The following is a 12,221-nucleotide window of genomic DNA, read 5'->3' on the forward strand; positions in this document are numbered from 1 at the left end:
TGTGTATATATATATGTGTAAATAAAACCATATATCCTAAAGACACCACAGTCTCCACTGACCTACATCCAAGGAAACCAGACCTGGGCAAATGCCTGGAACCCCCAGAGTCTCTCCTCGCTTGGAAATTGGGGTGATAATATTTAGGGGAAGGCTAGATGTGTTCCTGCTTGTTAGCACCAGCAGCAACAATTTCAGACCTCGGTTGCAGACGTCATTCTGCAGCCAGCCAGCCCAGGCTCACGAGTCAAGCCTTTTAATTTCAGTTTCTACCATTTGCATCCTACTCCTCATTAGAATCAGCCAGAGACAGAACCACTGACACTTCCTTAATTGCAGTTAACAATGGCGGGAGAGCATTAGAACATTGTGGACAGAATGTAGGAAGCAGAATGCAGGAAGATTCAGCAGCAATAGAAGAGAGTCCTTCCTCACATGGTACAGAGTTAAACTGTGGAACTCTCTCCCACTGGAGGCAGGGATGGCCACCAACTTGGATGGCTTTAAAAGAGGATTGGACAAATGAATGGAGGGGAGGGATGTCAATGGTTGTTCTCTGTCTCCACAGCTGGAGGCAGCAGTGAGGTTGGAGGTTGCTAGAAACCACAGGAAAGGAGAGGGGTCTTGTGCACGAATCCTGCTTATGGGTTTCCCACAGGCAACTGAGTGGCCATTGTGATGCTCAACTAGATGGGCCACTGGCCTGATCCAGGTAGGGTTGCTTATTTACACTTCTTGAAATAGGCCATGGACCAAAAGCATAGCTATCTTTCTGATCATTGTGTGTGTGGAAGAAAAAAATATTGTGCTCCAAATTGCTCCAGCGAGTGATAGCTGGGATAGCTCAGTTGGTAGAGCAGGAGACTCTTAATCTCAGGGTCCCGGGTTTGAGCCCCACCTTGTGATCCCTTGAAACTCTACAGTTCCATGATTCTATACCCCAAAATGCATCTTATTCAGTGAAACTTCATACACGAATGTCTTCAGTCAGGAGAAATGCTTGCTAATGCCTGATGAATATCCGCAAAGCCTTTCTTTTTTTTAATTAAAACAGTGGCTAAATGATGTGGGAATGTGCCGAAGTGAGAGAGCAAAGCAAATGGGCCTATTTTTCTATTGCAGCAAAGAGTTTAGAAGCTGCATGTAGGATTCTTCCCCAGCTGATGCCTTAATCGAGATTGAGGAATATGCAGGCACAACCACTGAGCTTTTACCAACCAACATATAAGCCAGACATGGTGCTCTCTCGAGGTGCTGTTGGACTATAACACCCATCAGCCCTCACCAGCATGGCCAGTGGCCAGGGATGATGGGAGTTGTAGTTCAGCAGTGCAGGGTTATTCACCCAGCTCTAGCTGTAGAGGCTCCTGGGGATTGAACCTGGGACCTTCTGCATTCAAAGTAGTTGCTCTGCCACTGAGCTACAGCCCTTGAGTAGCTCAATAGCTGTTCAGTGGGAGAGTTTGCCTCCTGGCATGGGAGAGTCTGCTGGAACCATCATGGGGAAGCTTTTCCACCTGCTTGGGTGGTGTTCTTTATTTCGCCGGTCTTTGGATGCTTAGCATTTTGTTGCAGCGTTTGAAATCCCTCAGGGGCCAGGCACTTTTTGCAACTGGCGTGGGTCCAATTGCAACTATGTGGAGATCTCTGGGTGCCAGGTTGGCCAGAGACATCTCCATCTGGTTGGCCCCTCCAGCTCTCTTAAGCAGGTCAGCAGAATAGCTTATTCCTTGCATTTATATCCCACCTTTTCCTCCAAGAAGTGCATGGTTCACCCCTCTCTTCAGTTAATCTCTACAACGACCCTGTGAGGTAGGTTAGGAGGCTGTGACTGGCTCTAAGCTCACCCAGTGAGCTTCCTGACTGAGTGGGGATTTGAACCCTGATCTCCCGGGTCCTAGTCCGACACTCTAACCTCTACACTACACTGGCTTTCTAGAGTGCATCTGCTGTGGGGAAGCTGTATAAATTAAGCAAGCAAATAAATATGGGGGAAGCAAAATGTTACTTCGAGAAGGAGCTGAAATATTTCCCTTGAAGTTTGAATTTGTTCTATTCTGGATTGTTTTATTTTATGTTCCGATGTGCTGTAAACCACTTTGAGTTTTTTTCCTTTAAAATATGAAATGAAAGATAATAATACTAATAAAAAAAAAATCATGGGGGGTGGGGAATGGCGCCTAGACATTCTGTTGTGGTGACCACAACCTAGGTTTAGGGGTTTAGGGTGCCATTTGGCCATTACCTATGGTTACCAGATTTTTTTCAATGAATCCGGGGACCCTTTTTTTTTTTTTTTGAAGCTGAGTAGCAACAGGGAGTCAGTACTGGGGATGGAGAGGCAAAAGACCCTGGGCCCAAGCACACATGCATATTGTATAAAGGTGCAAAACCCTTCTTTTGCACCCTGTGAAACATAAATGCAGAGTTTTTTAAAAACGGCAACGGTGCGCCACCCACCTGTGAATTCTGAGCCTCCCCCGATATCCTCCCCCCTCCCCCTTTGTTTTGACTGATTGGGGGAGGCTTGGGAGTCACGGGTGGGCAGCCGTTGCCCAGTTTTTTTAAAAAACTGTGCGTTTATGTTTCACAGGTTGCGAAAGAAGGGCTTTGCACCTTGCCTGGCAGAGAAACTGCACGCCTTGCGTCCCTCCTGGGCAACGGCCACCTACTCGCGACTCCCGAACCTCCCCCAATCTGTCAAAACAAAGGGGGAAGGGGGCAGGAGATCTGTACCGCCGGACGTCCCCGGTTCCCCTTTGGCAGTGGCAGCAGCAGTGAGCAGCTCCTGAAGCCAGCCAGAGCCAACAGTGCTACCAGGCTGGCTCCAGGCTGCTGAGGCTGCTGCTGCCATGTTTCCCGGGGACAGATTTGCAAATCTGAGGACATTCCGGGGACAGAATTTGTCCAGGGACAGATTTGCAAATCCGGGGACTGTCCCTGGGAAGTGGGGACATCTGGTAACCCTACCATTACCCTATATTTAAAGAGTTTCTAACGCTGTTTTGTTGTTAGGCATTGTTTCAGTGTTTAGTAACATGAGATGCTTGCTTGCCTTCCTGATATTAGTGTGAATTCTTTTTGTTTACATGGTGCTCTGCTTTGCACCTGTTCCTGCATTATCTTGGCATGTTGTTACGTCTTATATTTTGTGTGTCGTTGGAAGCGGCTTTGAGGGTGCTTTGGCGTAGAGAAGCGGCACCCGAATAAACTCCTGAGCAGAAGGATGAAAAAGGCTCCTTTTTCGGGCCCTTCAGCAAACCCCCACAGTGGCAGCTCCCCTTGAATTGGAAGGGGAAAGGAGGAATCCAGCTTCAGTTCCCGAAGCTTGGCACAGGGAAGGAAAGCCCCCCTCCCCTGAGCTGCAGAGTAGCCACGGCTTCTCCATTCCAGCAGGGATTGCCACGCTGGGCAGTTATCCAGATGGCAAAGCACTGCCGCGATGCCCTTGGCTGCCTGGAAGGTTGAGCTGCCTGGCAGAATTGCAGCCTCCTCTGGGGGAGGGACGTTGGCGGCAGCATTAGAAACTCAGGTATTTAAGCCAGGCGCCAAATGGTACTTTAAACCAAGGTTACAGTCGCCAAAATGGAACGTCTGGTTGCCATTTTGAGGCAGGTATAGGTAAAGGGACCCCTGACCATTAGGTCCAGTCGTGGACGACTCTGGGGTTGCGGCGCTCGCTTTATTGGCTGAGGGAGCCGGCGTACAGCTTCCGGGTCATGTGGCCAGCATGACTAAGCCGCTTCTGGCGAACCAGAGCAGCACATGGAAACGCTGTTTACCTTCCCGCCAGAGCAGTACCTATTTATCTACTTGCACTTTGACGTGCTTTCGAACTGCTAGGTTGGCAGGAGCAGGGACCAAACAACGGGAGCTCACCCTGTCGCGGGGATTCAAACCGCCGACCTTCTGATCTCCAGGTCCTAGGCTCTGTGGTTTAACCCACAGCGCCACCTGCATCCCACACAAAATGCACTTAGTGCCTGGCTAATTTCGAACATTGGTTGGCGGGCAAGGAGTGGGCCTGTGCCGTTGCGCCTCCCCAGAGAACGGAACTCTGGACAAGATGAGCCATTGACCTGCCCCATCAGGGCTCCTCATATGTTCTTAAGGAGAGCTGAAATTGCGCAAGCTGTCCTTTCCTTCTGACAACTTGTGGCAGCTTGGATTCCTTCAGTCGCACATTCCCTCACACCTCCATGAAGCTCTCCAAAAATGGAACTTTTGTGGGGGCTTTGGAGCTGCTATTTTTGTCCTTCTCTACAGTTTGTTGATATAGCAGGCTCCAGGGTGTGTGTGTGTGTGTGTGTGTGTGTAGTGCTTTTCGCAGACGGGTATTCACATTTATTTATTTTTTGTTTCTGTTTAATTGAGGAACTCAGTAGTTTCTCCAACTTTCCTGCCTTTGGGGAATCCCTTCCAACCGGATTTGTCTACAGAGGGGACACTGAGCATCTGCTAGTCCTGAGGCAGAGGAATCTGGGATGTATTTTGTGATATACATGTGCAGTACACATTGGGGCTCTCTTGGGGTACTATGATCTCCCCAAAATATCATAACATTGGAGCAAGACTGCCTGACAGCTGTCCCCCTCCCCCACTGCCCACCGTGTTGCACACCTGACTTTTCTCCAAGCAAAAGGTTGGTGGTTTGAGTCCACCCAGGGATAGCTGTGGGCAGGATTCATGCATTACATTGGGGTTGGACTGGATGACCCTCAGGGTCCCTTGCAATGCTATAATCCTATGATTTATATCCTGCTTTTTCCTCTAAGGAGCTGAAGGGGGGTGTACATGGGTCTCCCCCTTCCTCATTTAATTGCCTTGGCAACCCTTGGAGCCTGGGAGACCAGGGTTCAAATCCCCACTCAGCCAAGAATCTAGCTGGTGATCTTGGGACAGTCCCTGTCTCTCAGCCTAGCCCACCCCGCAGGGTTGTGTGGAGGTGAAATGAGGGAGGGGGGGTAGCCATGTATTGCCACTTTGTGCTCCTTGGAGGAAAAGGTGGGACACAAATACAATCAATAAACAAGAAAATAAGTAACACAGTGATGCTGCCCTGACAGAAGATATTAAATTCAATCCTAGGAACGGAGGAGAGCGTCATTCTGGGCACATTTCAGAGCAAATTAACATAGACTGCAGTCACACAGCTGTCTGTTTCTCTGACATTTCCCTTACTGTTAACTTCCACATTTATATTATATTATATTATATTATATTATATTATATTATATTATATTATATTATATTATATTATATTATAATTATATTATATTATATTATATTATATTATATTATATTATATTATATTATATTATATTATATTATATTATTATATTATAATATACCATTGCTAACAACCCAAAAGTGCAGTAGCAAGATATTGCATCATAAAGAAGGCTGATCGCCAAAGAATTGATGCTTTTGAATTATGGTGCTGGAGGAGACTCTTGAGAGTCCCATGGACTGCAAGAAGATCAAACCTATCCATTCTTAAGGAAATCAGCCCTGAGTGCTCACTGGAAGGACAGATCCTGAAGCTGAGGCTCCAATGCTTTGGCCACCTCATGAGAAGAGAAGACTCCCTGGAAAAGACCCTGATGTTGGGAAGATGGAGGGCACAAGGAAAAGGGGACGACAGAGGACGAGATGGTTGGACAGTGTTCTCGAAGCTACCAGCATGAGTTTGACCAAACTGTGGGAGGCAGTGGAAGACAGGAGTGCCTGGCGTGCTCTGGTCCATGGGGTCACGAAGAGTCGGACACGACTAAACGACTAAACAACAACAACAACAACCAAGGTCCACATGTTCTTAGAACACAAATAACAAGTGCAGATTTTCCCCAAGGTTTTCCATTGCTGGGCTGTTGAAATGCTAGCTGCCCCTGAAACCCAGGTCAAAGGTTCTTCAGCAGTATTGCCAGTCCACACATGCAGTAACACGGCAATCTTGGGGAGGCCTGAACAGGCGATTGAATTATTTTAGATATTTATTTAAATTGGCGCTCCTGGAAAAGTTTAGCGCTTGTGTCGGCATTAATTGCTTCCAGAAAAAGAAAATCTGTCTGCAGACCCATTAGCTCAGAAAATTGCGGGAGCAAAGTGATAAAATTTGGGGCGGTTTGCAAATCTTTCCTGCCGTCTCCATGGAAGAATCATTGGGGGGGGGGGCAGAAGCAGGCATGTATAGAAAGGGCAGGAGGAGTCACAAAGTTGTCCAATTGCGTTTGTCGTTGTGCGTCTCTTCCTCATCCCCCCCCCCCGTGCCCAACGGTGCAAATGAAATTTCGCATGACATCCTGGCACAGAGGTGGTTGTGTAATGCAACAGGTACCGCAGTGTGGAAGGAACAGTAGAAGACGGGACAGAAGTACCGGCATTACAATAAGCGGGAAACTAATGGAAAATATGGTGTGGGAATATGTGTCTGGTACAGGGAGATTCCCAGCTGGTTCAGGTGGTTGGTTGAAACACAGCAATCATTATTGTGTGCGTTTGAGGGAGAGGGGAGTGTGTTTGTGAGAGAGGGAAGGGGTGTGTGTGTGCAAGAGAGAGGGTGGGGTGTGTGCGTGAGGGAGTGAGAAAGAAAGAAAGAGTGCGGGGCATTTTTTTGGCAGAGCTTGCTGCCCCCTCTCAGGTGGGCTCCATTGCCATTCTAAGAGAACAAGAGAAAAGTTCAGCACCTCTTTTTTTATATAGAAACGTAGTGCTGGAGGGGAGTTTGTGTGTGTGTGTGTGTGTGTGTGTGTGTGTGTGCGAGAGAGAGAGAGAGAGAGAGAGAGAGAGAGAGAGAGAGAGATATAGAAGTTTGAATTTTAATGCAGGCTTAAATCCTTTCCTGAGCAGCTGCCTGATGTGAAGGTTCCTTTCTGCCTCCTAGCAACAAGTTGTTCTCTTTTGAAGGAGAAAAGGGACATCAAGCAAGCCGTTTGTTTTCCAGCAATTCTTTTTAAAAAGCTCTGGCAGGCCCCTTGATTTCCTCTGTGGGGAATGGGGTGTGTGTGTGTTTGCATGTGACTTTCCCCCAAAGGATTGGTGGAAGTGGGAATCCCTCCTTTCCCCAACAGGGAGTCCCAGTGCCCTCAGCCTGATGCCTCAGGAAGGGGGATCTCATCCAGGAATGGCGGGTTCCCCTGCTGGAATGTGATGCTCTTTCGTTTGGGACAGACAGTTATTGTTGGAGGTCCAAGAGGGACCCACTGAATCTCCTTTTTTAAAAAAGGTTAGGAGTCGATGTGTGAGGATGGGTTGCTAATGACAGAACTGTAGAATTGGAAGACACCCCAAGGCTCTTCTCCTCCAATCCCTTGCAATGCCAGGAATCACAGCTAACAAATCTCTCACAGATGGCCCTACAGCCTCTGTTTGAAAGCCTCCAAGGAAGGAGAGCTCACCACCTTCTGAGGAAGTCCATTCCACTGTTGAACACCTCTTACCATCAGAAAGTTCTTCCTAATTTTTAGTCAGAACATCTTCAGAAATCGGAAGTTGGCTATCATATCTCTCAGTAGTCTCTTCCCCTGATCAAACACACCCAACTCCTTCAACCGTTCCTCATCAGGCTTGGTTTCCAGACCCTTGACCATCTTGGTTGCCCTCCTCTGCTTGCATTCCAGCTTGTCAATATCCTTCTTAAATTGTGGTGCCCAGAAATGGACACAGAACACCAGGTGTGTTTTGACCAAGGCAGAATAGAGTGGGACTGTTACTTCTCTTGACCTGGACACTATATTTTTAAAGGTAAAGTAAAAGGACCACTGACCATTAGGTCCAGTCGTGGCCGACTCTGGGGCTGCGGTGCTCATCTCACTTTATTGGCCGAGGGAGCCGGCGTACAGCTTCTGGGTCATGTGGCCAGCATGACTAAGCCGCTTCTGGCAAACCAGAGCAGCGCACGGAAACGCCGTTTACCTTCCCGCCGGAGCGGTACCTATTTATCTACTTGCACTTTGACGTGCTTTCGAACTGCTAGGTTGGCAGGAGCAGGGACCGAGCAACGGGAGCTCACCCCGTTACGGGGATTCGAACCGCCGACCTATTGATCGGCAAGTCCTAGGCTCTGTGGTTTAACCCACAGTGCCACCTGCGTCCCTACTATCTTTTTAGAATCCCTAGAATAGCATTAGCTTCCCATCCACCCAGTGACAGGATTCAGATGCAAGGTGGAGGACCACGGAAGTTGGTGCAAGGCAGAGGTTGTTGTTGTTTTTTGTTTGTTTAGGGAGCTATGTAAACCAAGCTTGGGCCTTGAACTGCTTTGCCTTCAACTTGTCACAATAGCCCTGTTAGCATCTCCTCTCTTGAAAGGCCAGTTCTGCCTCCCAGGATTATAGTTCTGACACCTGAAATAGGATTAGATGAGCACACAGTCAGGGGGGCACCACCCCTCCCCGTGCGGCTGCGTCAGAAGATGAATGGTTGGGGGGGGGGGTGCTTTGGCTCTTGGAATGTTTACATGGCATAACTCGATTTCGGCATTGGTAATCGCATCACCAAAAAAAGCATGAAATTGGAAAGATGGGGGGGGGGAGGAGAGCTATTACAAAGCGCCTGCTTCTCCCCCTGCCACGCGAGCGGATATGTGGCGGAAATATCAAATCCTTTAGCGGTGACGGGTGTCGGAGAAAATCATTTGCTTCTATGATCTGGGCTTGTAGTTGGAGATGAGTCCGTTGCGATCTGTCAAGGGTGGAAATGCAGCTAGTTTTGGGGAGGAGCATAGCAGGGCGGGGGGAAGTCCATATGAAATACACATGAAGCACGGTTTAAGAGTTGGAAGGGGACCCTAGAGATCATCCGTCAGTTCTCCCCACTTGCTGCTGAACTGGGTTCAAGATTCTTACATTCATTTACAAAGCCCTGAACAACTTAGGCCCAGGGATCACCTGAACCCTTCTTCCCTTGCTTGATCCCTGAGATCTGCTGGCTGTTCCTCGAGTTGGTGAGGCTCGTTTGACAACAGCAAGGAGTCGAGCCTTCAGTGTCATTGGCCCGGTCCTGTGGAACATTCTCCCACTGGAGATTCAGTGGGCGCCTTCTAGGCCAACCTTTGAATGCCTGCTGAAAACTTTCCTGTTCCTCCAGGCCCACTGCAGCCTTCCCCAGTGCTTCTAATATGGGATAACTTTAGCATCCTCAGAAATCAAAGGTTTTGTGTTTCCTTGGTAGGAAATGTATACAGTTGTACCTTGGTTTTCAAACAGCTTAGTTCCCGAACGTTTTGGCTCCTGAACGCTGCAAACCCGGAAGTGACTGTTCCGGTTTGCGAACTATTTTTGGAAGCCGAACATCCGACGGGGCTTCTGAGGCTTCCGATTGGCTGCAGGAGCTTCCTGCAGCCAATCAGAAGCTTTGCTTTGGTTTCTGGACATTTTGGAAGTCAAACGGAGTTCCGTAACGGATTCCGTTCGGCTTCCGAGTTACGACTGCACTTTTTTGTGCATTTCAGCAGTTTTTATTAAGAACACGTGGTTCCACAGTGGTTAATGGTTAACAGGAGTCACTAGATCCCCTTGATCTTTTCGCTTGCCCCTTTCTGAACATTTTCCCAGCTCTGCAATATCTTTTTTTGAGACCAGGCCACCAAAGAGGCAGAAATGAGAGGGCCAGCCTTGTGGGCTGTGCTGAGCCGCCCCGCACTTGACTTTGTAAAGAAATTGAAGCGCTGCGAGGTGTGTTTGCCAACGCTTTGAGTTAACTGTTCCCAAGGCAGTCCTCACGGCATTCCCCTCCTGGAGAGAGAGAGCCTCTTTCTGGCTTTCTCTTCTGCACTCCAAATGAGAGGATCTGAAGATGGTTTGCTGAGACGACGCTCCTTTTCTCCAGAGGAGACGGCGTTTGGGCCTCGCCTGCTTCTTTTTCAAGTCCCCAGTGCCAGCGCAAAGCTGCCTCTTTGTCGGCAGGGCATTTGATCTGGGGCCTCGTTAGCGGAGCTTCCTTGGGTCGACTTCCGCAAGGGTGTTATCGCTTCCAGCAGGAGTCATATCTCTCTCAGGAGATCTGAGGACAGGGAAGGACGAGAAGGGTGTTCTCGGCGCTGGATGTAGGATGGATGGGAAGCTGGCTCCAAGAAACTCTTTGCCGCTTTGGGTGGAAAATCCCAATGGTATCCCCTCTCATTAATGAGAGCTGGCCAATAGGACATTAGGAAGCTGCCTTATATTGAGTCAGACCACTGGCCCATTGAACCCACTATCACCTACACTGACTGGCAGTGGTTTGCCAGGATTTCAGGCAGGAATCTGTCTCAGTGTTAGAAACTCAGATACAGTGGTACCTCGGGTTACATACTCTTCAGGTTACATACGCTTTAGATTACAGACTCCGCCAACCCAGAAATAGTACCTCGGGTTAAGAACTTTGCTTCAGGATGAGAACAGAAATAGCGCGGTGGCAGTGGGAGGCCCCAAAACCTAAAGTGTTACCTCAGGTTAAGAACAGTTTCAGGTTAAGAATGGACCTCCAGAACAAATTAAGTTCTTAACCAGAGGTACCACTGTATAAGCTAATCGCCAAATGGAACCTTAAACTAGGTTACGGTCGCCACCTCAGAATGTCTAGGCGCCATTTTTTTAATAGTAAAATTTATTATTATTAATAATAATAGTAGTAATTTCTATACTGTTTTGTATTTTAAAAGAAAAATTCTCAAAGCAACACATTAAATAAAACGATCCAAAATAAAACAAATTCAAGCTTCAAGGAAAATATTTCAGATCCTTCTCTAACTGACATTTCGCTTCCCCCCATATTTATTTGCCTACTTAATTTATAGAGCTGTTCCATAGCAGAAGTACTTCTGGATTGCTTATTCTGGGTGTCTCTTAATTCATTGTTTTGTGAGAGAGATGCGCTGCAACAACAAAAAACAAACAAACTGGGAAGCAACCCCTGCAGTTGAGGAACCACAGTGAGAGAATCCCTGGCAGATGGGCACCCAGCCTCAGCTTGGAAGCCTCCCACCAAGGAGAGTATACTCTGCCTCTTCCTCTGCCTTGCTTAGCTGGTGGGCTTCCTCTCTGACCAAAGCGTATTTCTCTGCCAGCTCAGGGGGTTGGCAAAGCTCATCCGGGGAGGTGGTATCGCTGTTCTTGCTGCTGTGAAACTGCTATCGCTCCCCAGGCTCCGCTGTGCCAGCGCTGTTCTGGGTTGGCATTCCGGCAGCCAGCAATCCTGGGGAACCGCAGAGGATCCAGCCCGATTCATCCTTCTTCGTAGCTGAGAGTGTGCAGGGGTCTCCGAGGTCGGCTATAACTTCGGGCGAAGGGAGGCTCATCTCTCTAAGTCTCTATTGTTTGCTTTTCTGTTTTGAAAGGAAAGGGCATCAACCTGTTTGTCTCTTTCTGCCTCCTCATGGGGCTTTTCTATTCCCAATTTCCCAGCTAGCACATCATCTCATTTACCAGCCAATTCGGTTTAAAGAGAGCCCAGACTCTCCTTTGATTTCTATAAAAAAGTGCCTCTCTCTCTCTCTCGCAACTCCCTCCCCTGCCCTTGAAATGATTTGTGTAAATTGCCTTGAGTAGCCGGGAAATAAAAGCCTTGTTAGTGAATGGTATTTATATTTATATATATGTATGTATTTTTGCAGGATTTTATTTTTTAAATGCACCATCTCTTTTTTCTCCCCACCCACTTTGACGTTCTTAGTAATTTGTAATAAAAGAGGCTTTCCTGAGAATGGGTAGGGCTCTGAAGCGTGATACGTAATGTGTGTGTGGATCTCAGCAAAACTGCCGTGGTGATTTTCTATTTATATTTTTATTAATATCCTGCCTTTCCTCCAGACTGGAACTCAAGGTGACTCACAAATTAAAACAACAGAGATAATATACAAAAGGCTAAGAAACATATTAAAGATAATTGCTATAAAGTAATTAAGCTCTAACAAAATTACAACAACAAAAACCCAAATCTGTTAAAATACAGATGGTGAGAGTAGCAGTACGCTACTTAAAAGCCCTTTCAATTAAAACAAAACAAAACAGTCAGTTCCCAAAAGCCTGTTGGAAGAAGTGGAAGGACAGCAAGGAGAGAGCCAGTCTGGCTACTCTAGGGAGGGAGTTGCAAAGCCTGGGAGCAGCCGCCAAGAAGGCCCTGCCCCACATCCCTGCCAAGCATGCCTGTGAGGGAGGCAGGACTGAGAGAAGCTGAGAGCCCAGACATCTTTATGTGGCAGATAGCCTGGTCCAAAGCTATATAGGGCTTTGCAGGTCATA

The 12,221-nt window shown here is 47.8% G+C and overlaps 1 protein-coding gene and 1 long non-coding RNA gene across 2 annotated transcripts in view; one reads left to right on the plus strand and one right to left on the minus strand.

Moving 5' to 3' along the window:
• The window catches only part of LOC310832741, a 211,576-nt gene extending 210,975 nt beyond the window's left edge, over positions 1–601 (minus strand). The window contains exon 1 of the long non-coding RNA XR_014558392.1: positions 453–601. This is a non-coding gene — a long non-coding RNA (uncharacterized lncRNA). The remainder of the gene's footprint in view (positions 1–452) is intronic.
• Positions 1–12,221, plus strand: part of TMEM132E (transmembrane protein 132E) — a 121,679-nt gene that overhangs the window by 14,070 nt on the left and 95,388 nt on the right. The gene's annotated exons all lie outside the window — the stretch shown is intronic.

Source organism: Podarcis gaigeae (genome assembly GCF_964106915.1).
Source record: "Podarcis gaigeae genome assembly, chromosome: 15".
In the NCBI taxonomy this organism is placed as follows: Eukaryota; Metazoa; Chordata; class Lepidosauria; order Squamata; family Lacertidae; genus Podarcis; species Podarcis gaigeae.